At 40.0% G+C, this 26,667-nt stretch overlaps 1 long non-coding RNA gene across 4 annotated transcripts in view; it reads right to left on the bottom strand.

Annotated features, from left to right (window-relative positions):
• Window positions 1-1,415: 1,415 nt before the first annotated feature.
• The window catches only part of LOC112643980 (uncharacterized), a 31,401-nt gene continuing 6,149 nt past the window's right edge, over window positions 1,416-26,667 (bottom strand). The window contains exons 3-7 of one of the 4 annotated variants that reach the window (XR_004811464.2): window positions 12,290-12,390; window positions 10,050-10,263; window positions 4,951-5,069; window positions 3,465-3,619; window positions 1,422-2,703 (exon numbers count right to left, since the gene is read on the bottom strand). This is a non-coding gene — a long non-coding RNA (uncharacterized LOC112643980). Of the gene's footprint in view, window positions 3,620-4,950; window positions 5,070-7,910; window positions 10,264-12,289; window positions 12,391-26,667 lie in introns of those variants that run through there. The other 3 variants (XR_003126023.3, XR_007411693.1, XR_003126022.3) reach the window with 3 other exon arrangements.

The following is a 26,667-nucleotide window of genomic DNA, read 5'->3' as shown; positions in this document are numbered from 1 at the left end:
GCAGTCCTGAGGGGGAATGGCATCCATAAACTCTGAGGGGTGTGTAGGAAACAGAGCAAGGAGAAGGGCCAGAGTGCTTCAGCCAGGGCAGTGTGCGAGAGGCCCTGATGTTGGACAGCAAGCTCAAGGAACAGAAAGAAGACGGTGTGATTAAAAGGCTGAGACAAAGGGATCACAGGGCAGAGGGTTTCTAAGTCAGAACATGGTTTCTGACGTGCCAATGGGAAGTTATTGAAGGCTCTTAAGGACAGAAGAGATCTGATCAATGAGGCATAGTGGGGACCCTTGCTCTAAGTTCCCATGCTGCTGTCTGTGATGGACAGTTCCCATGCTTATTGTTGCCTCCCAATCTTGGGTGCCCTTATCTGTGGGTCTGCTTTATTCAGTACCCCAGGATCTTGTTCAGCTGGCATGTGAGCATTTCATGCCTTGGCCATCAATCCTCCACAAAGGAGGGAGTTAGTGAAATTTTTCATCCCTCAGTGAAAAAATAATGAGGAATCTCTACATGAGTCTTCAGAAAGCCCTAGAGGGACTGAGTGGCAGTCTCTCCTCAGAGTAGCCTATTTATTAGCTTTCTCCTTTCTCTAGCAACACTGTCTCTGCTGCTGTAATTCCAGGATCATGTCCTAAATAAACTGCCTGCATGAACATCTTTATCTCAATGTTTTCTACTTGAGGAACTGAAATGAAAAGGGTTAGGACTAGAAGTCATACCGAAATGCAGACTCCGAGAGCCCCAGCGATTGAACCATTCACTGGTTGTATGGCATCAAGAATTATTGCTGCTTCCAATGGTGAGTGGGGTGGTGTTAATCCCTAGCATCACAATTATTCAGTTCCCCTCTGTGGATTGGGGTGAGGTAAAGGTTGGAGTAGAACTGCTCACTTATGCAGTAACTCTTATGCTTCAGCACGATGTGAGGGCAATGGTAATTATATAGACTGTGGAATTGACTAGCATTTGTTAATTTCTTTAGAACAATAAGGAAAGCAAATAATAGACTCAGTTCAACAGCTATCACTTAGGGCACGCATGGAAAACTGGAAGGCTTCATATCCATAGGACAGACTGTATTAAAAATTGAACAGGAGATGAAAATCTAAAGGAGATAGAATGTACAGCCTGGTAGATCTCTAATGCACAAGTAAAAGTCCTAATGATAAAGTAAAAGGAGCCTGACACATGCGGTGGGGCCTTTTGGTGGACTCATGATAACCTTGAACCCCCAAGTTCTCATGAACCTTCCAGACAGGTAGACATGGCTCTCTCATGCTTGTTAAAAGGGAGAGGCCTCCCAATGTTGAACACAATGGCAAAGACCTCTTGTTTTTTTTTTTTTTTTATAAATATTACTTATTTATTTATTCATGAGAGACACACAGAGAGAGGCAGAGACACAGACAGAGGGAGAAGGAGGCTCCCCATGGGGAGCCTGATCACGTCCTGAGCCAAAGGCAGACCCTCAACCACTGAGCCACCCAGACGCCCTGGCAAAGATCTCTTGAAGACTTCCTGAAATACCATGTGGATGGCCCTTTCAAGGTTTTTATACAATAATGGTCTACAGTTATAGACGTGTCTTAGAAAATCATTACGGAGTGGGTTGAAAGGCTCAGGACAAGAATGGATTTATTACATGGGTTGAGAAATGCCAATTAGTAGTATTTCCTGGGAATATTCAGAAGACACTCCTTTCATTAGAGGAGTGAGGAGTACTCATGTGAGTGAGTTATCGGAAACACTGAGAAGCTCAGTGGTGGTTGTTCTCCATAGGTTTTGGTTACCTAGGGCATGAGTGGTTTTGTGTCATGCAAGGGGAGAGGTAGGGCAGATATTGCTGATGTGCTGTCCCAGATCCCTCATACCTTCATTCATCTGTAGCACAGTATTTCACCCATCATGCTGACAGCTTCCAAATCTCTAGCATCTTCATCTCTGTATTTCTGCCTGACAGCTGCCTTAGGTGACAGGAAAGTAGTCCAGGTGAATGGCAGTAGCGGGTTAGACTAGGATTGTGGCATGGGCCAATTTGAGAGATAGAACCTATGGTACAAATTTGTGTGAATATGGGGAAAGGATTTATTTTGATTAATTTTATATCTGCAATAGTTGCCTCTTTTCCTACCTTGGAACCCATGTCTGTAACCCCAGTGGCTCTTAGCATTGGTTTTTCTAATATTTTGGGGGAAGGGCATTTTGCCTCTGAACATGTGTCCGTTTCAGGAATTTTGTGATTTATTTCCAGATTTCTCTTGAAATCAACTATCATGTGTGCTTAGATCTCCACATATTATCACTTATCAGTTTTCAATTATGTTTCACTTGCCTTTTAAAAAAAGATTTATTTATATATTTGAGAGAGAGAGAAAGAAAGAGAGAGACAGAGAGAGAGAGAGAGAGCCCGCACATGCTGGGGAGAGGCAAAGGGAGAGGAAGAGAGAGTCTCAGGCAGACTCCTCGCTGAGCATAGAGCCCAACTTGGGGCTTGATCTTACCACCCTGAGATCATGAACTGAGCCAAAAACCAAGAGTCGAACACTCAATCAATTGTGCCACCCAGGTGCCCCTTCACTTGCCTTTTTAAACATCTTGTAATTGCTTCCTGCTTAGCCCATTCTCCTGTTTAACTCTGGTGGTCCTTTCTTGCTTTCCAGTCTGGTTCCTCATGATCAGTTATCCCTGATCTAAATGAACTCATGCTCAGGATAAGTAACAGATTATCATCAATTATATTTCTACCAGTCTAAAGAAATTCCCCCATCATGTTGCCCTACTCACACAATTATTCAGAGCTGTTGACATACTGGTGTGATGTAGGGATATATTATTTTCCTTAAAACTCACTGCTCTGGGAGGATGTTGAATGTTATTTTTCTCTAACATGAAAGAGATGGCTTGAGTGCTTTGGAAGAACTATAGTATAACCCTGCCTCCCTTTTCTCTTAAATTCCTCCTGTCTGCTGGAGTGGGTAAGCCTTATGTTTGGCTGAGAACACAATTCCCTCTTTCAACTTTCACAACATCATGGCAACTCTGTCTCCTTACATCTGGTGCATAAAACATATAGTTCTGGCTCTTTACCACCTCCCAAAATATCTGCTCTTCGGAGCCCCTGTTAGTGAATTTAGAAAGGATTGACGACAAGCCAGGATCTGGAAAAATCTTACCTCAGATCTCTAATATTTGCAAAGAACTATATCTTTAAGTCAGTCAGTAATGCACATGTAAAGTGTTAAATAATAGGAATGATATAAATAATGATTGAGGGAGAAATGTTATAAGTATCTGAAGATGCACCATTATACTATTTCTGTGGCAGAGAAACCTAGCTATTAGAAAAATCCACATCACCTTCTTTCTGGCCACATGGCTAGACTACATTTTGTGGTTTCCCAGGAAGTTAGAAATGGCATGTGACGGAGTTCTAAACAGTCGAGTTGTGGTTAAATGTGATCCCTACCTCAAGTTCTGGCTAGATCTTCTATTGAGACCATCTGTACCCTTTTGGCGGGCTGGAATGGAAACCACTGCCACAGTCACCTTGGAAGCAATGTGCTGGAGACCCTTTGTCTTCCTGGTCTCTGAATGACAGTACTGAGGAGGCCTGCCTCCCATCTGTGAGCAAGAAGCAAACTTTGTGCTTAAGCCATTAACATTGTGATAGCCAATAGCTTACCTGATTAATATCCTACAAAAATTAATTAAAACTAAAAACAGAAGAGTTTATTTCAGTCTGTATATTCTCAATTATATGTTTTGGAAGATGTGGATTTTGATTGGATATTGAAAGACGGGGTGGGATTTTCATCAGTGGAGGTCAGGGTGGATATTCAAGGTATATGACAAGATAAAGCTAAAATCAAGGAGACATTTGTGAGCAAATCAATTTGAGCAAAGAAGGAAGATTTTTAAGAATAGCTCAAAGCATGACTGGATGATAGTATTGAGCTAGATTGTGAAAGGCCTTTAATGTCTGGATAAATATTTTGATTTGATGAGTTTTGACAGTATATGTATATGGAAAAAGCTAAGCATTGTGCGTATTGACATAATAAAGTAATATTCTAAGAAGATTAATACTGTGAACATAGTTTGAGGCCAACATGAACTAAATGGCTTTTCTAGCTTTGAAGATAACTCTTGCTTTTCAATTAATCAGATTTAAATCCTGAGGATTTTCTTCTGTTTTGTAAATAAAAATTAAAAGGCAGAAACAAGCAGTTTGAATGACCTCTCCACATGACTAAGGATTTGCCTAATTATTTTTATGAAAGGATGGATGTGTATTCTTCAGAACTAGGGTTGCTTGACCAGCATTTGTAATGGTCCTTTTACTCACCGTGGTATCAGCCTGATGGGAAGGAAAGACATTACATGAATAATTACATAATTACAGTTGTAACTAAGTGCTTGCAAGGAGGGTGACAAGGAGGCATGACTATATAGCATGGGATAGGGTGGTATTTGGGAGAGCTTCCCTGACCAGTAGAAGAAATTGCGGTCAAAGCAGGACATTGATTCTTCCTGAGATCATCAATTGTTTTATAAGGTCATGAGGTCGAATAGAGGTGGGGGTGGGGGATGTCAAAAGGGTTGGCCATACACACGGGCAGGTGGCACAGGATGCAGGAAATACGAAACCACAGATAGATCAAGAGGAAATGAGCAATCAATAACTCCCTGGCTCTTTGAACGTTCTGTAGTGTGGAGAAGGAGAGCATAATGGGTGGGACCAGAAATCGTATAAGTCAGTTTCAGGTATAACTATTTAAATCCATTAGAGCCTCCCTATTTGGGAAACTGCTCAGACAGTGGTTACAGAAATGGGATAAATAGCACTACTGTCCTCAGTGAGGTACTTAGAGTTATTTAAAAATGTTTATTATCAGGCTGCCTTTAAAGTCACTAGGAAAAAATAGTTCTTGTCTCAGACTAATGCATCTTACCTTCGTTTCCTTTTCAATCCCTCCCCTCGGTTTAGCTGAAGACTCCATTTCCTCACTGTAATTCTCACATTATTCATAGTTGATTCTCCTTAAAATAGGTTGTTTTTTAGCACGATCATCTAGAAGCAATTTAAACAAAAAGCATTTGTATATAAGCCCAGTTCTCTGATTTCCAAAGACTTTCAAAATGATTAATGTTGGCTAGTTAAATATTGCACTGGTCAGATAAGACAAGTAAAGTTGCTGGAACAGCAAATAAACATCAAACTCTAATTCTGACAGGAAGGAAATGGGATTCCAGCAGCCCCCACCCCCAGCAAACCAGAATCTCAGGTGATATGCCATGTGATTTTATGCCAACACCTTTCCTCAGTATAATTCATTGATTACATGGGTCCTGTCTATGCTTTGTTTAATGAATAAAAAGCAAGACAGACTTAGGCTGTTTGCCATGTTTATTAAATCATTTATTAATATGTTTTGGATGCCTACTTTGTGTCAGGCATGGTGATGGGTTTTGGGTGACCTACAGTGGAAAGGTAGCCGTAGTCCCTTTTCCCCTGGAAGTTCTGTGAGAGGGAGGAAACAGATGCTACATAAGAATTGATGATGACCTGGGACATGTGTTATAATGGGGGTGTGCAGGGCGGCAGGCAGGCATACAGCAAGGAACCTATGCTAATCAATAAGCTAGTTACGTTCTCCCTGAGAAACCCAGGTTTAAATTCCGACCTAGAGGAACAGTGAAATTTGCCAGAAGAAGGTGAAGGAAGAGGAGTGTTCTTGGCAGAAAGAAGATCACTGGCAAAGAGCACAAACAGCTTAGCAAGATGCAGGAAATGAAAGAATTCGGATACATTTTGCGAATAAAATATGTGATAGGGTATCCAGAAATGAGTCTGGAAATGAAACTAGAGGCACAGACCATATAGTAAACCCGGGACCTTATGTTGGATGTTATCCTAATAGCAGTGAGAATCCACTGAGGAGGTTCAAGCAGGGAGGGGCATGATGTTATAGGGTGGGGATGGTGAGATGGGGAGGCTGGGTGAGCAGTGATTGTAGTAATACATGTGAGAGATGGTGGGTGTGAGCCCTGGGTGGCAGCAACTAGAAAAAAGCGAGGGCCGTGATGTGTATAAAAACGTGTGTTAGAGGTTATAAAGCTTCTAGATGGCAAGCCTAGAACTGTGCTCTATTGACTCCTGACCTCTGATGCTGTACCTGACTCATGCTATGTTACCATTTGTCCATTAGTCTTCAGTATTTTTAAATGTATGCAATAGATTGCTTAAAATAGTGATCTCTTAGGGTACAAAGGTAAGGCCGGAGGTTCCAGTGAAGAGTTTTCACACCCTGTGAATTACTAAGAGCACTCATTTGTCTGGGTACTATTTTCAACAATACTGCCCTAAAACAACTTTCTTATCTTTTAAGGATATACGAATGTTTCTATAGAAGTTGAAGTAAACTAGCAGGTGAGAATGTCAATATTTCAAATTTTTGTATCGCTTGTCACATTTCTCCTTGGGGCAGACTACACACTGAAAGTAGACTTCAGAGAACTAGAAGAGAACATAATATTCTTCAGATGTGAATTTATTAGCATCTCTCTGGGGGACAGAAGACACCCACAAAGCAGTCCTTTCATGTGGTGGGCTGTTTTTTACTAGTTTTTGGTATAGAAACATGCATACGTTTTCTCTTTTCAGGAGGAGGTTGTTGACCAGAGTGTTGAGGAGGCCTGGTTCTTGGTGGTATTAAAAAATCTAGTCATAAGAATTCAAGTGATCAGTTCAACATTTGCAGATACTTTATTTTTTAAGCTTTATTTATTTATTTATTTATTTATTTATTTATTTGAGAGAGAGAGAGAGAAAACGAGTGGGAGGAGGGGCAGAGGGAGAGAATTCTCAAGCGGACTCCCCACCGAGCATGGAGCCTGATGCAGGGCTCAATCCCAGAAATTTAAGATCATGACCTGAGCCAAAATCAAGAGTTGGACACTTAACTGACTAGCTAAGCCACCCAGACATACCAACATTTGGATGCTTTATAGGTCTATTAAAAAAAAAAAAGATGAATATCCCCTACATGTTAGTTTTTCTATTGTGAAAACATCACTAAGAATTATTTTACCTCTTTTAATTAAGTGCGTTTAGCATCATCTGAGTATTGTAATGATTCTGATTTGCCTGTTGTAGGCTAATGCTGTTATATACTAACAGTGTTAAATAGGACATTGGGTTCTCCTTGTTTTTCAATTACCCCAAAGACCAGGGTTATAAGTTAGCAGAGGCTTTAGGTCTTATAAAGTGCCGGTGAAGGAGGTCAAGGTCCATATCTCCAAATGCCTCCTGACTAGTTCTGTGTTTAATTAAAGCTAGCAGGCTTGGTAAAAGTAGGATCTTTACCAAGTAGGACCCAACACAATAAGCCGAGCACTGGGAGGAGGGTAGTAAACACCATTTGAGAGGAGAATCCCAAGTACAAATACTGTTAGCATGCATTTCTTTTTAATTTTGCATCGCTTTGATATTCTAAACTAAATATATCCAAAATGTAAATGTTTAAAGATTCTTACATTCTGCCTCAATTTATTCCCTCAACACTCTTTGAGAAGTAAATGGGCAGAAAGATGGATGGGCGGATAAATTAAAAGGCTAATTTCACTTGGGAGAGGTTGTTTAATATAGGTTCATCATTTAAAATATTTTACTGTATGTTTTTCAGTAAGAAGTGAATCTTTCTAATATCCAAGGTGAAATTTCCAATGAATTCGATGAAATAGAACAAAACAGTAGAACTTTTTATTTTATTTTATTTTTAAAGATTTCATTTATTTATTTTAGAGAGGGAGAGGGCATGAGCAGGGGAGAGGCTGAGGGAGAGAGAATCTGAAGCAGACTGTACATGCTCAATGTGGAGCCTGACCCAGGCTCAATCCTATGACCAGGAGATCACAACCTGAACTGAAACCAGCAGTCAAATGCTTAACCAACTGAGCCACCCAGGCACCCCGAGAATATTTTATTCATTTTTTATTTTTTAAAAAGATTTTATTTATTTATTCATGAAAGACACAGAGAGGCAGAGACATAGAAAGAGAGAGAAGCAGGCTCCCTTTGAAGAACCCAATGCGGGACTTGATCCCGGATCCTGGCATCAGGACCGGAGCCGAAGGCAGAAGCTCAACCACTGAGCCATCCAGGCGTCCCCCCAAGAATATTTTAAATTGAAGAAGATCCAGTATTGGGTCTGAAATGAATTAATATTATCAAGAGAATTCTGTTATGGATCCAAATCATATGCATCTTGCTTCATAGTTGATGTGTTAGTCTATTCTGAGAAGTCAGAGTTCTAAATTGTTAACAATTATTACAGTTAAACTCCAAGTTCAGAATTTTGAGAAATAGCTTTATAATTGATACATAGCTATATTTTTTCCTTTCTTCAAATTTTTATTTGAATTCCAGTTAGTTAACATAGAATGTAATAATAGTAGTTTCAAGGGTAGAATTTAGTGATTCATCACTTACACACAATACCTAGTGCTCATCACAAGTGCCCTCTTTCATCCCCATCCTCCTTCTAGCCCATCACCCACCCACCTCCCTCCATCAACCTTCAGTTTGTTCTCTATCATTAAGAGTCTTTTATGGTTTGTTTCTCTCTCTCTTTTTTCATTTCACCCTCCCCATATGTTCATCTGTTTTCTTTGTTAAATTCTACATAAGAGTGAGATCACATGGTATTTGTCATTCTCTGACTGAGTTATTTCACTTAGCATAATACCCTCTAGCTCCATCCATGTCATGGCAAATGGCAAGATTTCATTCTTTTTGATGGCTGAGTAATATTCCAGTGTGTGTGAGTGTGTATGTGTATGTGTACACTCCATATCTTCTCTATCCATTCATCAGTTGATGGACATTTAGGCTTTCTCCACAGTTTGGCTATTGTTGATAATGCTGCTATCAACATTGAGGTACATGGATTCCTTCAAATCGGTATACTTATACCCTTTGGGTAAATACTTTGTGGTGCAGTTGCTGGGCCATAGGGTAACTCTATTTTTAACTTTTTTGAGGAACTTCCATACTGCTGTCCAGAGTGGCTGTACTAGTTTGCATTCCCAAGTGTAGGAGGGTTCCTCTTTCTCCACATCCTTACCAACATCTGTTGTTTCCTTTTGTTAATCTTGGCCATTCTGACAGGTGTGAGGAGATATCTCACTGTAGATACACAGCTACATTTTGACCTTACGTATTTGTCACTTTACACGTTGTTAAATTTCCTGTTAGACTTCCTCAAAAACAGTCCTCTTGACCAGCCTCCTCACATTACTGGTAGCAAAAAAAGAGAACTTCTCCTGAGTTCTTTCTGGTCAGCATCCTGGCTGTCTTCAGATTTGGTGGGTATCTGAAGTATGTGCCAAACTGAATTCTTGTGTTACATCTGTCTGTAATCCTCTATCTCTTGATTTTCTTGTTTTCTCGTTTCACATTCAGTCCAAAAGCAGACCCTGGTGACTCTGACTCTCCCTCATGGTACATCCTGAAATCAATGCCTTCTCACTATAGCCACAGCCACCAGCCTTGCTTAAGACACCATCATCTAATGAAGCTACCTTCTAACAGGTCTCTCTGCTTCTATTCTCATGCTTTTCCATGTCCTACTGACAGTCTCATCTTGGTGGTCATACGTCACCCTTTTATGGGCACATCATGTCACTTCCCTACTGAAAACCCTCCAAGAAATTCCCATCCATATTTTAGGCTCTAAGGTATCTGCACAAGTAGAATGCCACTTCCAAAAAAGCCAGTTATTTGGTTGCTGTTATTTGATTATTTGGTTACTGTTGTATCCTCAACGCTCAGCATAATACCTTACACACAGCAGGGACTCAGTAAGTGCTTGTCAACTGGACGAGTGTGTCAGTGAATAAGTGAATGCATGTTCCATAGAGTCAGTGAAACCATCACTTGGTCTAAGGATTCCAGACCCCTCTTTATCACAAGGGAAAATTTCCTGTTTCGTGATACTATCCAAGTTAGGAGTAACTTTAAGTAACTTCTCTATATAAATTTGAATTGTACTTTTTCTCCTAAATGAGTAATTCTGTCTTAAAACTTGTGGTTGAACACCAATCCCAGGAGGGAGCAATGAGAGGATCTGTGTTTGAAGCTGGGTTTCCAGGGTCAGGTTGATGATGGAGGCGGTTCTGATCTGAGAGGGAGAGTTCTTGTCCCCACATGGTAGGGGCCCTGGGCCTGTCTTGGGTATCCGAGGAGCTGGTAAGAAAGGTCATGGCTGCGGAGAGAAAACAGGTAGCAATTTAGAGAAAGTTGTTCTGCAAGGTGGAGTCTGGAAAGATCCCATGAAGGGGAAATGGGGATGGGAAGAAGCCTTTTAGGGATCCAAGCGATGAGCACCTGGGTGAACAGTAAGTCTTGATGGTGCTGAGTGGTTTCTGGCCTCTGAAAAACTAACTAGGTTGTCAAACAGCAGCACAATGAAAGCATGTTTTTTTTTTTTTTTTTTGAAAGCATGTTTTTGATGAAGGTGAGAATTAAAATGATAAGACACACCCATGCTGGTCCAAAAAGAAAGAAGGAAGAGAAAAGAAATGTAGGAGCCTTATTTTATTTATTTATTTTATTTTATTTTATTTATTTTATTTTTCTTACTTAAGAAAGATTCTAGTTTTCAATACTGTGATTTCATGATGTCTATTAATATTACTAAGTAAATACCAGACAACATCTCACTCACGCCTCCAATACTGCCTCTTTTGTCAAAGGCGAACTGCTGTTAAAATTTATGGTCACCTATAGTTTACTTGGTGTTCGTGCCCATATTATACCTGGAAAAGGTTTGGCTAGTTTCTTCTTTTTAGCGGGCTGGCCAGATGTTTTATGACAAATAGACACAGTTTTTGCAATTACCCACTAAGTATGACATTTAGCAACTAGACAGTTGGCTGCAATCTTTAAAATATGATGCTTGTGGAGAGAACAATATCTGTTAATAATTGAAATGCTTTTCCAAGTTATTAGCTTTCAGTTTTTATTTTCTCTGTGCTTTTTCTACCCATCTATTGAAATTTTCCATCCTCTTATTTTGTCAAACAATAATTTGTAAGAGTTAAATATTTTAACCATTGGCTCTAAAATATTGATAAAATAGCCACATGGACAGTTTAATACCTACTTTAAGGTATGGATAAATTTTTTAGGAAAATATGCTAAAATTTATGTATGCTTTTATTTACAAATATTAGCACATAAGAGGCACATGGATCCTGATAGCCCTCTGATATGGAAGCATTCATACTGCCTTCTCTTTTGAGAAATACAAAAACATACCAGTAAGCTTCCGTTTTGTTTTCACTCCCCCTCCACTCCACTACCCCATCCTTCTCATAGTTTATCTTCTTGAGTTCTTGGCTCTCTAAACTCAACACATCTTGAGGGTATGTTGGCACCCTCAAAGCAAAAGGTGCCTGGAATGTACGAGGTTAGTCTGTTGGGAGTGCAGCCATTCCATTCGCCATACCTCTTCACTCTCTGGTGGATGTGATGGCACAGCTCAATTCTCTGGGGAGGGAGTAATCTAGCCTGGTGATCTTGGATGACCTTGGGAAAACTGGGTGGGGGTGGGCATCTTCCTCTGTCCCTTGGAGAACATCTTGTTGCACTGCCAGAAGGGGATCTGTCTCTCAAATTACATTTGTTAATCTACAGTTTGACCCAGTGAAAACTCAAATTTGGGATAATTAGGCATTGCTGGTATTCAAAAGAATTTCCTTTTTCTGAGTGCATGCCAGCTTAGTGGAAAGCACATGGGTTGTGCACCCAGGGAGGCCTGTTGCTCATTAGGTACGCAGATACCCAAGAGCAAAGTGCTTAACTTCCAGCCCTCACTCTCTAGGGAGTTAGAAAGATTGAATGGCCTATTACTTATCCATCCACTTCAGCAGAGTAGCCTCCTTGTTGGTCTGGGTCATGTCCAGAGTCCCTAGTGTACAAATCTAAGATGTATTTGCACAAAGCAAAAAAACCCTGATTTAAATTTTGAGCTGAGCTGACTTATTACTATGGAGATAGACTACATCTCTATTTTCTCTTTAGGATTAAATTGATTTATCTGTAAAATGGTGATTAATTGCTTTAAAATCTTCAAGGGATAAAATTGCTGAAAATGTGAAAGCAGAAACAAACAGAAAACCAAAAACCTTTCTGTGTGGACCCATTCAGGTAGCCATGTATTCAGGCAAGTGTTCTGAGGTCATTAAGCAGAACTGAGAGATAATTTGGTGTAATTAGAAGTGAATTACCTTGGAGCCAGGTACATCCAGTTTTGAATCCCAGTTCTGATTCGTGGCCACTGAGGAGCAGTGATTATGCCGCTTGACATCTCTGAGTGCTAGTTCCTTATCTGTAAAATGGAGACAATAATAGATTAGATCTGATGTTTCTAAGGCACCCAGCACAGCATGTGACCCATGGAAGTCAATAACAAAACATCACTATTATTTTAATACCATCCTGTTAGGATGACTGAATTTTCTTATATTGTAAAATGTTCATTGCAGAAGTGTTGATTAAATATAAATTTTTATCATGTGTCTAGTGAAACCTTCAGCAAAACAGAAAAGAAATTCAATGGCATTCATAGCTCATCAGAGCATATGAGTTTTGGGAAGAGGTGGGAAGTTGCCATATTTGGTGTGAGTTAAGAGGGAATCTATAGGCTGGTTGCTAAAATACTTTTCTCTCCGTTTTTAAAGGTATTTCTGGTGTTCTCAGGGACCACAGTGAATTAGACTGCCTGTTCTTGAATTCGTTAAACCATGTGTGATATGGTTTTTTAAATGCTCTTGACCCATGCTTGAGGCCCTGGGTAGAGGCCAGGGCATTACCCTTCTTAGCCAACTCTTCCCCAACCTACTTCCCTTACCAGGCCCCCACCTCCTGGCTCATAACTTGGCTATAATCATTCTGGGGCCAGGCACCAGCACAGAGGGACAGACCATGTCCCCAGGCTGACCCTGAGCCTGTTCACTGCCTTACATATTCCTTCCCAAGGAAACCACAGTGAAGATGTTTCCCCACAGCCCCTTCTGTGCCTCCCTTAATTCCCTGTGTAGCCCCTTCTGACATGACATGTGCCCCCTCTCTTTTTTATCTCTTTTTTCCCCATAGGTTTTATTAGATGTAATTAATAAGTAAAAATCACATATATGTAAGGTGTACAGTGTGACATTTACACACACACACACACAGACACACACAGCAATACCTTGTGTGCAGCCATTCTCCATTGTTTTTTTGTTGTTTGGGTTTTTTTTGGCTATACTTGTGTTGTTACAGCTTCTTAATTGGACTCTGGAACACTCCTAGGGCTATTTTCATTGTGGATAGCTGTCTCATTGTTAGTTTCTGTAGAGGACAAAGACTTGTGTCCTCTTCTCTGCCATCTTGCTGACATCATTCTCAAAATGATCTTTGCAAGTGGCAGTTGCCTACTGCTGGTCTTGCTATATCTAAATAAGAATGAGCCTACTAAAATGCCATGGTCCTAATTCAGGAAACAATGGACTTTGGTGAGGATGTGGAGAAAGGGGAACCCTCTTACACTGTTGGTGGGAATGCAGACTGGAATATATAGCCACCCTGGAAAACAGGATAGAGGTTCTTCAAAAAGTTAAAAATAGAGCTACTCTACAACCCAGCAGTTGCACTACTAGGTATTTATCCAAATGATACAAATATAGGGATTCAAAGGGACATCTGCAACCCAATGTTTATAGCAGCAATATCCATAATAGCCAAAATATAGAAGGAGCCCAGATGTCCACTGACAGATGAATGGATAAAGAAGATTATAGCTATGCAATGGAATATTACTCATCCATCAAAAAGGATGAAATTTTGCCGTTTGTAATGATGTGGATGAAACTAGAAGGTATTAGATTAAGCAAAGTAAGTCACTCAGAGAAAGACAAATATAATATTATTTCATTCATATGTAGAATTTAAGAAACAAGACTGAGAACATAGGGAAAGAGAGGAAAAAATAAAACAAGGCAAAATCAAAGAGGAAGACAAACCATAAGAGACTCTAAATCATAGGAAACAGACTGAGGGTCACTGGAGGGGAGGTGGGTGGGGGAATGGGGTAACTAGGTGGCAGGCATTAAGGGCGGCATGTGATGTAATGAGCACTGGGTGTTATATGCAACTGTTGAATCTCTAAATTCTACCCCTGAAACTAATAATACACTATATGTTAATTAAATCAAATTTAAATTAAAAAGTAAGTAAAAATACCACAGTTATATAGAATTGATGCTAAAGGCTGCCTCAAATCTTTTCCAGGCACTTTGATACAAAAATGATTTTCTTGTGTACATAGATATGACAGTTGAATGTGTAAAAGAGTATATGCACAATGTGTGTACTTTCTGTCTCCTTGAGCAGGGAACCAGACCAAGCTCAGGCATTTCATTTTGTCTCTTTATTTCACAGTATTGTTAAAAACCAGAGTTTACTTTGAAGTAAAAATGACAATTAAAAAAAAAAATCCTAGAGGCTCCCTGGCTTTCACTCTCTGCTACTCTCTCTTTCTAATAACTGTTATATCACATCCAGTCATCCCAACACCACTGAGAAATCTGTGCTCACCTGAAATGCCATGTGTATGTGAAAGGGCCTAAATTATGTTTCCAGGGGAAATACAAATTTGAGTTTTTTCTTCTAGGTGAGTTTAAAATTTTAATTTTAATATGACAGTAAAGTGAGTTGATCTATATGCCCTGGATTAACAGAGAACTAAGTCAGGAGAAGGAAATCCTCCACATTTGGTGGCTGCTGACATAGTGACCTCATATTTCCATGGCTTAAAAAAAAAAACTTTCCCCTAATCAAAGCTAGCTACCTTTCTGACATTTCCATTTTTCCTTGGAAGAACTGGAAAGAGAATATTTTTCATAACACAACTATTAGTACTGATTACGATAATAGTAGGTTTTAAATTTGATATTTTTTCTGATGTCAGCAACTATTTTCCTCCTCAAGATTGTTTCTTATTGTTGAGCCATAATGATACGTTTATGTTACTATGTGTGCAAATTTATTTTTGTGTTTAAAATTTTCCAAAGAGACTGGATAATTAAAAACTTCTCAGAATTTTAATGCAACTTTTATCGGAAAAGTTGCATTTTTTCCCCCCTGGGAATGATGTTTCATGATATCATATGTCTGAAGGTTCTCTAATTCTCTTTGCAGCAACTGGGACCAGATGGATTTATAGTTAATTTACAACAAGACATTTTTAGATGGCAGTGTCTGAGACATCGTGACAAATAAACGTAACCAGGAAGGATAATGGTTGAGAGCGAGACATCAAGGGTCAGGTGGCCTGGGTTTTAATACTGGATCTAGCTCTAACTAGCTATGTGGCTTTAGGCAAGATACTAAACTGTCTGCTTCGATCCACTCGATAGATGTGGAAAATGCAGTGTCTGCTTTTTATTATTTGTCTAGACGGATGCAGTATTTCATAGAAAACTTAGTACGCCCTCAGTAGGGGAAATTATGCGAACCTAAAACCGCTTCAAATACTATTTGATTATGTTCGTGATGAAATTTGAAGCCTCTTAAACATTATCACTTATTTTTTGTGATGTTGCAGTATTTATCTTTATGATACGTGATAAGGCAGAGAGATTCTTGTTTTTAAAGGAAAATGTCAGAGCAAGATTAGCATGAAGTACATTTATGCAGCATAGTAACAGCTAGATATAATAATATCCCATTTAAGATAAAAGTCCGTGTGTCCCATGGACCAGGAACTGGAGGCCACGTTTGGTGACCAGGCCTCTCTCCCTGTACAGTTTGCTAGTGATGTCATTTTATCATCACACCTGCTAAACAGACTCAACTCTGGGATTGGGCAGATTTTACAGAAGTGAAAATGAGGTATACAGAAGGTGGGAGAGCTTCCTAGATGGCACACAGGGTAACCAACACCAGGTTTTCAATCCAGACTGTGTCTGACTCCGTCTTTGACCCATCTGAACTAAACATGAATCAATCCAACATAAATCAATTCAGGAAATATTGATGAGATGTTTTCCTCAAGGCTCTGGAAATTCCCATTTGCCCTCAGAAAAATGGGGGAGGGGGACAAAAAAAGAATCTTAATATATGCATTTACCCCTTAGGGTTCCTACAGACCTTAGAGTCTGGCATGCATAATGTAGTTTTGCATTATGTTAATGAAATGATACATGCATTTGCTTTATAACTTTGCAAGACATGATCTCCACTGAGGAAATTATAGTCTAGTGTATAATAATATTAAAATACCGGGTCATCACAGGAAGTAATTATCTACTGATCTTACTCTAACTTGGAATAGTAAATTCAGATGGAGTAGCCTGGTACTTAAATTTGGATTTCCAATTTAGTTTTAGCTGAACTTAACTAGGTGAGCCATCAAAGCTAGACGTTTGGATGGCTGAGCAAGAGCAGAAGTGCTGGTGTTTTTGGTAGGTTGAAACTGGCGTGTTTGTACCCTGAAGGACTCTAGGCATCAAAGACATGAAGTATTTGAGAGGATAAGAGGGTGAAAGCCACCAAAACTGAGATTTACTTAGACTAGCAAAATTCCTTTACTTTTTTGAAGACTTTTCTAGGACATTGCTTCTGGTTTCAATGTTACAGAGAGTAAAGGGTTGTTCTGATGGAGAAACAGCTTAAAAATGTGGAAATTTTCAAATGACTCCAGCTCAGTTTTTACTATAATTTTGTTATTGAGGGATTTTGTACCCTTTTCAGTTAATGTTGGTCAAAATTAATTGTTGGATTTATGCAACCGTCAGAGCCAGAGTGTGTGATGTTTTCTAAGAAAAGCAAAAAGGAATGATTAACAAAATATTAGATGTGTCAAAGAATGGCTGATTTTTCTCATTTTCTCTTCCCTACATCCAAGTGAGGATTAATATTGATAAATGTTATTTAAGCTCATTTAGCAGAAAACAAGTTGAGCATTATAGAGTGCTAAAGTAAATCTTTGTGGGAAATAAATCATTATTTTGATTATACGCCAGATTTCCTGATGAGAAAACACAATTACTTGAAAGTATTTCATATGTTAAAAAGAATGAAAATTATTATTTTGAGCATTTCATTAGATTCCCAACTTCCTGATACTATGACTATTGTCAAGAAAATGCCATATATAAGAAGAACGGTGTGATTTCCATGATTTATCAAGAACTTTGTTCCAAAGATAGTCAAATGATTTTTTTTTTGTCAAGTAAATATTTCATGACATAGTTAAAAATAACTGTTGTAAAAGACTAATACAGGGTTTGGCATGCAAATGATGCTCAATGGCATAACGGATGGGGCTTGGCTTTCCAATGGTTCTTTCATAGGATTTTTCATTTCCATCTATCAGATGCCGTTCCCTGTGTGGTTCCCATATTACAGCCATTTCTCTTCAGCTATGACAGAACACGGTGTCACACTCAACCAATGGTCTCCAGGTCCCTATGGACCACATAGGCGCACAGACAGGAAAGACATACATTTTTTGTGTCAGGGAGTAATGAGCATCCTTCTTTCCACCTGCAATTTTCACCACGGTTCTTTGTTTGCCTGTTGATCCCAAACAATTCTTTGCTCATGACATTCACACTCTCTCAAAGGGTTCTTTATTCCCCTGTACCTTGCAGCCCGGGACGGCTATGGAAATTTGAAATGAACATGAAAATAGGATTCCAGCTAGGTGACACCGAGAAATAATGATGAAGGTAAACGATGAGCCCAGTTTTGATGTATTATTTAGAAACCTTGCATCGCTTCCATGAAGCTGTTCCCCTGAGCACCGACGAGGCGTGACAGTTGGAAATGCCGTGATGGGCAGATGGAGGGAAATCATGTTAAATATGCTTTTTCTCCTCCCCTCCCCATGTGCCTTTGTGTACTTGCTCAGGGGTCAAGAAAAAAAAAAAAAGCCTTGCTCATCGGCATGACTTATAATCATTGCATTGCTCCAGATAATTGTACCTTGTTGGTAATCAGTGATTAATGATTTGTCTGTTTGTCAGGAGTCATTTGCCACATGCTTGTTGCTGCTTCGCCTTCTTTGTGTGAATGGTGTTTTATTTCATTAATGATGCTCTTCTGGACTGTAAAACAAGAGACTTGGAAACAAGGATGGATGCTTATACAGCAGGCAGGCTTGGCTTTCGCTGCTCAGGTAACAAAGAATGCGAAGGGATACTGTAAAGCAAGAAGCCAATTTTGCCTCTACAGTACTGGAAAGATGCAGATGCATTCATTCTGCCTGTAGAAATCCCCAGTGATTCTGCTGTATAATTAGAATCTTTTCATGAAGATTTTATTGTGCCTGTATAGCCATCTCATTTATGGAGCCTGTAAAAATGTGTATTTTTAATTAAACAATGGAAGCAGGTTACTCGTAGGTGAAACTGCCTCCACTGCTCGTTTCACACCACGCTCCTTCTCCTTCATAAAAAATTAGTCAGTGGCTCCTTTTCTCAAGGATTTGTTCTGGGGGATTGAGGGCTGCCCCTACTTAGGCTGCAGCAGTTAAAGGTTCCACTGCCCCATACCATTAGCGCCCCTGCAGGATATGAAGGGGTGAGTGGCCTACAGGTGGAATGTTCTGCAAGTGAGGCCCCAGGCAGTCTCCAGGGGGGCTGCCTGCCATGCTCTGCTTGAGGCGTGGTGTGAGAGGCGGTCATCAGAGGAACGACTTACCAGGTATTGGCAGGCAGGGTTACATTTAACACCAAATAATAAAATTAAGTGATAAAAGTGGAAATATTAGAGAAGACAGCACTTGGGGAATGATGGAAGAGCACTCCAGATGAGATAAGACTCTCGGTAAAGGTTAACCTGACTGACTGATGAAGAAAAATTAGGACAAGAATAACCACAAGACAGCACAATTGTAGGACTGTGCGCAAATTGAGTGTTCAGTGTGAGACATAAATGGGGAGGGGGTAAGAAAAGTTCTTCAAAAGGGCTGGGACAGGATATGCTTCTTTTGGAATATTTCAATAACACTATGAAAAGATGTCTCTTTTATGATGCCTCAAACCAGAGACTGAGAAATAACCTACAATTGACGCTGATGATTTTATTTGCTCGGTGACCCTGAGGCTCTGGGTAACAGTGACATGTACAGGAGCATATGAAGTGCACTGGCATCCCAAGTTTAGCATAGGAGAGAGCAAATAAAAGGGACAAAAGCTTCTATCCATATCTGTCCTGATAATATTCTCGGCCAACGATAAAAGCTGGAAGTGCTCATACAAGGATCCATGGAGTTGGGAGACTAATGGGTTCTCTGGTCCAGGAGAACTCTGGGGTGTGCTATTCAGGGGACCCTGTCAGAGGGCATACCTTCTGACAGGAAGCTTCTGATTAGCCAAGGGAGATTCATCGCTGGCACTCATACCTGTAAGCCTGAAAGCCTCAGCAAGTTTGCTACAGAGAATGACCCCAGGGCCTTTACTCTCAAAACTTTGACAGCTGGGGATTGCGCTAGACTTGTCCCTGGCGTTAAGGAGGCATCATTCCCAGATTCCCACTTTTCTTTTCCTAAAAGCCTACAATCAATGTAATAATCAATGTGACAAAACTGGCCCAGATGCATACTTTGAGCAAGAGGCTCTAAGTTCCTGAGTGTTAATTGTTGGCAATGAGCTTATTCATATGCTTTAAGTATTGTTTCTAGAATAATTACACAATTTAAAATGATGTTAGTGGTTTGGAAACTATGGATTTCCATCCTTGTGGAAAAATATGATAATATATTATATAAAATTATAATTATAATATATAATTATAATACATATATATTATATATGTATAGATACATATAATATGTATCTATATGTATCTTTTAGAAGCTGCCAGGTCTAATTGAATTTACTTCTCTAGGTTTTAAGGCTTAAGCCTTGTGATGGTATTTGTTTTTTAGGGAAGAAGTCCTGTGTTAGGACCTTTCATCTTGCTTTATTTTCCTCCCTTTGTGTTTGAGTGACTTTACATCTGGAATTCAGGACACACATATTCATTTACTCCTTTAATACACGTTTATTGAGTGACTACCAAGTACTGCTCTTCTATGTGCTGGGGAATAGACACGAATATAACAGACCAAGCCCGCATGGGGCTTGCATTCTACCAGAAGAGAGAAATAATCAGAAAGCAAGTACTTTCATAATATAAAGTTAGACGCTAATGAGTGCTAGGAGGAAAAACCCAGGCATGGTGAGCCATGTGGTCAGGGGATGCATTACGTGTGACGCTGTATTCAGGCCTCTTTGACGATGTGACATTTGAACAAGAAACGAGACAGAGGAAAGAAAGACGTCTTGCCAAGATCCGTGGAATGAATTTTCTCAGAAGATTAGCTTTATATGGTTTACCTTAAAAGATCAGGACTGTACCTTAGCTAGAATGCTTTTTAACACTTTCTCACGAGTCTGTATTTTGTGGTTTTATTAGTCATTTTGGGGACCTATATCGTCAGCTTAGATTATGTTGATAAAAAACTCCTTAGATGGCAGCTTGCAGATTTCTCTCTAGGTTTGACTTTCTGAGACAATGGTTCACAAAGAGAAGTGGGAGAAGAAACGGGCTCCAGGTGGAGGGGATGTGTGTAAGGTGAAGAATGCATATACTCACAGCACGAAGCTCTAATTTATTGCTAAGTCTGAGTGAATTAATTGCAAAACTAGATATGGAGTGAAGATTCGTTTTGCAGAAGGGGCAGTAGATTAAAAGGCCGAGAAACCCCCCCCTCAGACAGCTATTCTTTTAGTCTCATTTCATAAAGAAATCCTAAACAAATGAGTGCTCCCTTGGGAGAGTTGTGCTGTTGGAAACATTGGTATTTTACCGCAATTGTGTAAATTCCTTAAGAGAAAGTTCCTCCGTAGCAGCCAATACAGCCTGGCTTGGTGCTGAATTACCTGGAGAAAAATCGATAGAGTTTTCATGGTACCCACAAGGTAATCCATATCTTCAGAAAAAGAGGATCACAGTGGCCTGTCTTACTTGGGAGTTTATTCTAGAAGCCAGTCGTTGGAATTTGTTAGAAGCTTGAGGAAAACAGTACAGCTCTTACTTAGCTGGAAGATGAGTCCAGAAAAGGGAATATGCTATATTTTACGTATAATCCATGCAGACAAGGTGCTCGGAGTCTGAGGGACATACGAAGAAGTCTAGGACAGACGATGTTTTAATCTTTAAGTATTGCTTGGTTGTTCTGCCCTTGTGGTGATATGTGAATTTCAGAAGCTCAAAGTTGAGGAACTTTTCCTACTTCTATTATCAGAAAATTGAAATCGTACACCTGTTAGCTACTGTAATTCTGTCCATTGCATATAATCACTAAAATTAAAATAAACTTCTCATGAAAATAGAATCCCAACACAGAAGTTGAACTTAGTACGTTTGAAATTTAAGGCAGTCACTTAATCAAACATATTACTGTCCCCAGTTACAGCCTATGGGAATTCACAGGTGTTCAATTAGCTTCAGAAGGAACCCCCATTGTTTCTTAATGGAAAACTAGAACATATGGAGACTTGCACATGGAAAATAAACATAAATCAAATATAAGAGATACTGAGCATAGTCTAGGCATTTGTCTTTAGTTTTCCAAGCATGCACAATTCTGTGCCAATTGAGCTGTCTCATGTGGCTTGCTATTTCATTTCAAAATAATAATGCAACAGTTTCAACATTTTAGCTTTAACCTTCTCCATAACTAGAGGAACTATTCAAATGCTTTTGATGTGATAGTAGAGTGATTCTGTCTTTTGAGAATGACAATCAGTGCCTTTGTGATTTCACAGTATAAACTATTTGAAAGGGAAAGATGTGGAGGTGAGTAGCCTGTGATGATACTGAATCACTTGGGTATGTTTCTGAACAGTTAGGAACAGAGAGGAAATACAAAGCCAGACTAGAAAGAGTTCTTTTTACCCCAGGGACTTTTAGAGTTTCTTGGTGCATATGGATTTTAGAAAAAAAATTTATTTGGATTTGATTTATTCTTTTGACCTTGACGGTATAGAATGAAGGACAGTTTTACAGTCTTCATATAGCAGAGCTGGGGCAGTAAATGTTCGTGTTCACATGTTGTTTACAGATACCACATTTTATGGGTTGTTTGTAGGCCGCTGGCTCAATCGAATTTTTGGTGAGCATTTCCATTTCCATGTAATTTTGTAAAGCCAAAATATCTGACCTGAAATCACTACATAGATTTATTTTGTCAACAGAACTATGGGAAGCAAAATAGGCTGATTTCAGCCCCATTGTTTTAAAGGCTTATTTTAGTATCTGCCTGTATTCTTGCATTTGAAGGACAGCTACAAAACCCATTGCCTTCTCAGCATTAAAAGGTAGCAGTCATGCAACAATACCATTCTTCATGACAATAAGGACAACAACATCCAAGAACACAATGAGTGAATGAATGACTGCGTGCATGCATGAAGTGACTCGTCTGTGTCGGGGTTTGAGGGACTGTGACAGTAATGATCATGAGTTAGACAAAACCTTGTCTCATGATGGCCCCTAAATTTAAGAACCCCTCTCCTGTAATGTTTAGCCAATTATTACAAAAGTGAAAGCCTTTGGAATCACTCATTTATTTTATATTAATTGTTTCTTCTGCTAATTGGTACTATTGCTTCATTGTTGTTGTCATCATTCTGACCTGCCACTACTTTACATCCAATTGTCTTCATGGAGAGATACTCCTCTTGGTCTGCCTTAGGAGAAACAAATCAATCAGCTGCAGCCCTCAGATAGGAAACATTTGTATGTGATAGGGTAGGCTATCCCACCTCTGCTTCTCATTTGTAACAGCCTGAGGTTTCTCCAGGAAAAAGAGCGTCTGTAGCAAAGAAGCCATGGATTGAATTCAAATTTAAGACTTCCATCTTTCTAAAGTCTTGTTCAGTTTATTAAGTGTCTTGCCTCCTGCTCTATAAGACATAGATGAAGAGATCATGATTTTCCTGGGGGTTTGAAACTCAGGTTAAACAGACATCAGAAGGGGATTCTCAAATGAATTTTCAGTAAGTGCATTGACAGTCTCAGAAATTTCAACTCTAGCAAATACAAGGTTCTTTTCAATTAATGTCAAAACATCAGCTACCTTGCAGGTCTGTTAAACTAAAGTGGGACCTATAGTCTGTGGTTTTCAGCATGGCCCTGTTGGAGGTGAGGTTTAATTGTAGCCAGTTTCTTTGAATATCCATTGGATAATTTCAGAAATATCTTTTTTTTTTTTTACCTTCTTACTTGCCCTAAGGTTATTCTGATCTGAAACCTTCTCTTCTTGATTTGCAATATGCTGTGACTGCATCCAAAGTTGACTCAGTAAGTGGTTTAGAAAATCTTTCCCGAGGAAAATAGAGGTTTTCATTCATGTAGTTAGGAGTTTGATGGCAAAATCTACATATGTATTCTTTGTAGGGAAAACAGCTGGAGATTGTTTCCTTCTGATTGTGTCTGATGTGCTTGTTAGGATAGGATAGCTTACATAATTTGTAAAGGATACCGTCCTATCATTGGTAACCTGTGGATGGAGAGAAGACTGCTAAGAAGCAGGTGCTCATCGTGTGTTTTGAATAATTGCATGTTGTCAGCTTTATGGGCTCTCAGAGCTTCCGAGTGTCTGGTACATAGAGGATGATTAATAGCGGCATTGAATTAATGAAAACATGGCAGAATGAATGAATGAATGAATGAATGGATGAATGAATGAAACTTCATAGCACTGTAGCTCATATATTTTTGTAAAATGCCTACTCTTTCCAACTGAAGGCTTAGGGAGGCCAGGTATCTGAGGATATTTGGATAGAAACCAAGAAACAATTCAATAAACAGAAGACAGAGAGGAAGGCATCTGGAGGGAGCCTCTGCTGATACGCCCATCTATTCAGCTACACGCGCAGATAGGGTAATAAGCCCAAAAAAGTATTTTTTTTAAAAGAGTAATAAATATAATTAGATAGGAAGGTACCACCATATAACATATTCAAGAATTGTTTTACACACCTGTTTGGTACAGGTTAATTTGAAGTTAGCTAAGCCAGTGTAGTTGAATGTTCCATTTCTGCATTTGAGAGAATGTAAGAGGTAAGTCACTGAAGGATGGCCCCAGGTGGCACCTTCTGGATCCTCCGTCACGTTCACATCAGGGCCATGCTTCTGTTGGCCACTCCACGCCTGTGATCCAGTGTGGCAGGAATACTAGGGTAGGCTCATTCTGAGATGCAGGACTCATCCTGAGGGTGACTTTCAGTTGAGGACTTGGCTGAACATTTCTTGAATTGCCCTGCAGTCCAATACTCTTTCTATTGTATGTTCCCTTCTTCCCTCTCCTTCTGCAAGCCTCAGACTTGCATTGTGATCTGAATTATCTTCTTGCCTTCTCTTGCCTCTTCCTACAATATGTTTCTTGTGTATCTGATCCCATCTTGGCATCTGCTTCTTGGCCAAGTAATAGAAATGGTACCAAGAATGGTCCAAAAGCTTGGCAGGAAGACAGGGGTTTTGGACTGGCTCAATCACCACCCAATGGGTGAAGAACACATTATGCTGAGTGGTGTGTGGCGCCTGGGTGATCCCCGGAACCAGGAGGCGGCCCAGTTGCAGGGATGCCTTGCAGGTTCCGCGACTCATGAATTTGAAAGACATGGGGAGGGAGGGAGAGTGACAATGCTTACAAAGACAGTGGAATCAGTTGGTTTAGGCTAACTTATATGGATATGCCCTGATGAAGGGTAACAAAGAATCGAGAGCCATTAACTAGCAGGCAAAGACTTGTTATTTTGTAAGAGCCAGAGAGCCTCTGTAGTGGCTTACAAACATGTCATTTCCCCTTGCAGTGGAAGAGCAGATGACTAAGGATTTTATAGAGTCCCAGGGCTTCAGAGACATTTGAATGCTCAACCAAGGTAGGTCTATGATACTAGGGAAGGTGTAAGATTGGGAAAATGAGAGGCCTTGAAATATGAGGTAGGGACGTCTGGATAAATGCCTCTGAAGATTTTGGCTCTGTAGATCCATGAACCTCAGAGCTCACAGAGGGTCCACCCTTCCCTCCTAGTGGCTACAGGGAAAATGTTGCAGAAATTTCTTTCCTGCTAGGAAACAGATAACCATCAGGAGCTGCCCTAATCACTCCAGGTCCAGGTGCCAGACAACAAGGGACAGCTCCATGTCCCAGAGACCACTGAAATTATTCAAGCCAGCCAATCATAAGCCACTTACCTGGTTTTGCTTGTTCTTTCCTGTAGAAACCACAGTAAAAGCTTTTACTTACTGTTCCCCATCTCCCTCTGCCTCCTGAAAAATCCCAGGGCTTCCCCATGTGGCCCCTCTATGGCATGACATACCCTCTTTTCTTGAGAAGGGTGAGTATTAAGCTATCTTTTCAATGGCCATCCTTTCCCAACCTGTTGGTCTTGTTATCCTGAAATTTCCCATTAATACACCGTATGTTAAATCAGTGCTAGCCCAATAACTAAAACCCAGCATGACCTAGCTAGAGACATATCAGGCCTGATAAGTGAGGAAGGACACTCTGCCCTGAAGGAGCTGTAAGACTTGGCTTAGTTGGTGTGAGGGGAGCATGCCTAGGGTTGGATTTTAAAGTTGTTTGATCAAAGGAGTAGGAATGTAAAGTTGGATGAGTAGGAATTCATTAACTTAAGAGCACCTTCTCAGGCCTTGGAATTTAACACTCTGGCAAGGAACCCACATGATGGGAGTTTTGTAGCTCTTAGAATTCTGGAAAAAAAAAAAAAAAAGGATGGGCTGTTCTCCATGAGGAGGAAATGCCTGAGTTACTCTGGCAGATGGCAGAGGAGGAAATCAAGAGGCTGAGGGGGGAAGTAGAGAGCAGTTGTGGGTATTTCAGGTAAAGCCAGAAGACCTTGAGAAGGCCCAGAGGATACAACATTCACCAGAGACATTAATCACTCACTGGCAGTTGGGGCACAGCATCAGTAAGAAGCTCAGTGGTGGCTCTCTCTCAGGCCAGGGCTGGCAGGAGGAGTGGTAGCAATGGTAATGGGTCAGTATCACCCATCAGGATGATGGAGTAATAGAAGCCAGGTGGTGAATCTGTTGTGATGAGATTTACTTTGCAAATGGGGTGCTATTATTAAATGTGGACCAGATAGAGTATTTCTAGAACTCTTAGAGGGAGAAGAATCGCTGGCTTACAACCTGATAATAGCACAGCTTGATTACCACTCCCCCATGCCTCCTGTATGGACACCCTAGACTTTGAATGTGTCCCTAATAGCCTCTTGACCAAAGATGGTTAAGATTTGGGACATATAAAAGAGGCTGTACTTGTAAATATTTCAATAAATCTTGCTATATTCTTGCTGAAAATGCCCAAATACTCACTGAAGAAAGGAATCTATTGAAGGACTATGGCCCATTATATCCATGCACCTCCAGCAAGGGCTTATTATTCTCATACTAGCCTTGTAATACCTCTGTCCAGTCCATCTCAAAGACAAATTGTTGTGACTACCACTTTGCACAAGATTTGAGGGCGATTAGGGAGATTTCACTTCCCTGCTTCTGTTATCTCTAATATCATCATCTTCTCGATCCCTGAGACTAC

Source organism: Canis lupus, chromosome 1 (assembly GCF_003254725.2).
Source record: "Canis lupus dingo isolate Sandy chromosome 1, ASM325472v2, whole genome shotgun sequence".
NCBI lineage: Eukaryota > Metazoa > Chordata > Mammalia > Carnivora > Canidae > Canis > Canis lupus.
Note: the sequence above shows the minus strand (reverse complement) of the source record. Positions and strands in the feature narration are given on the sequence as shown.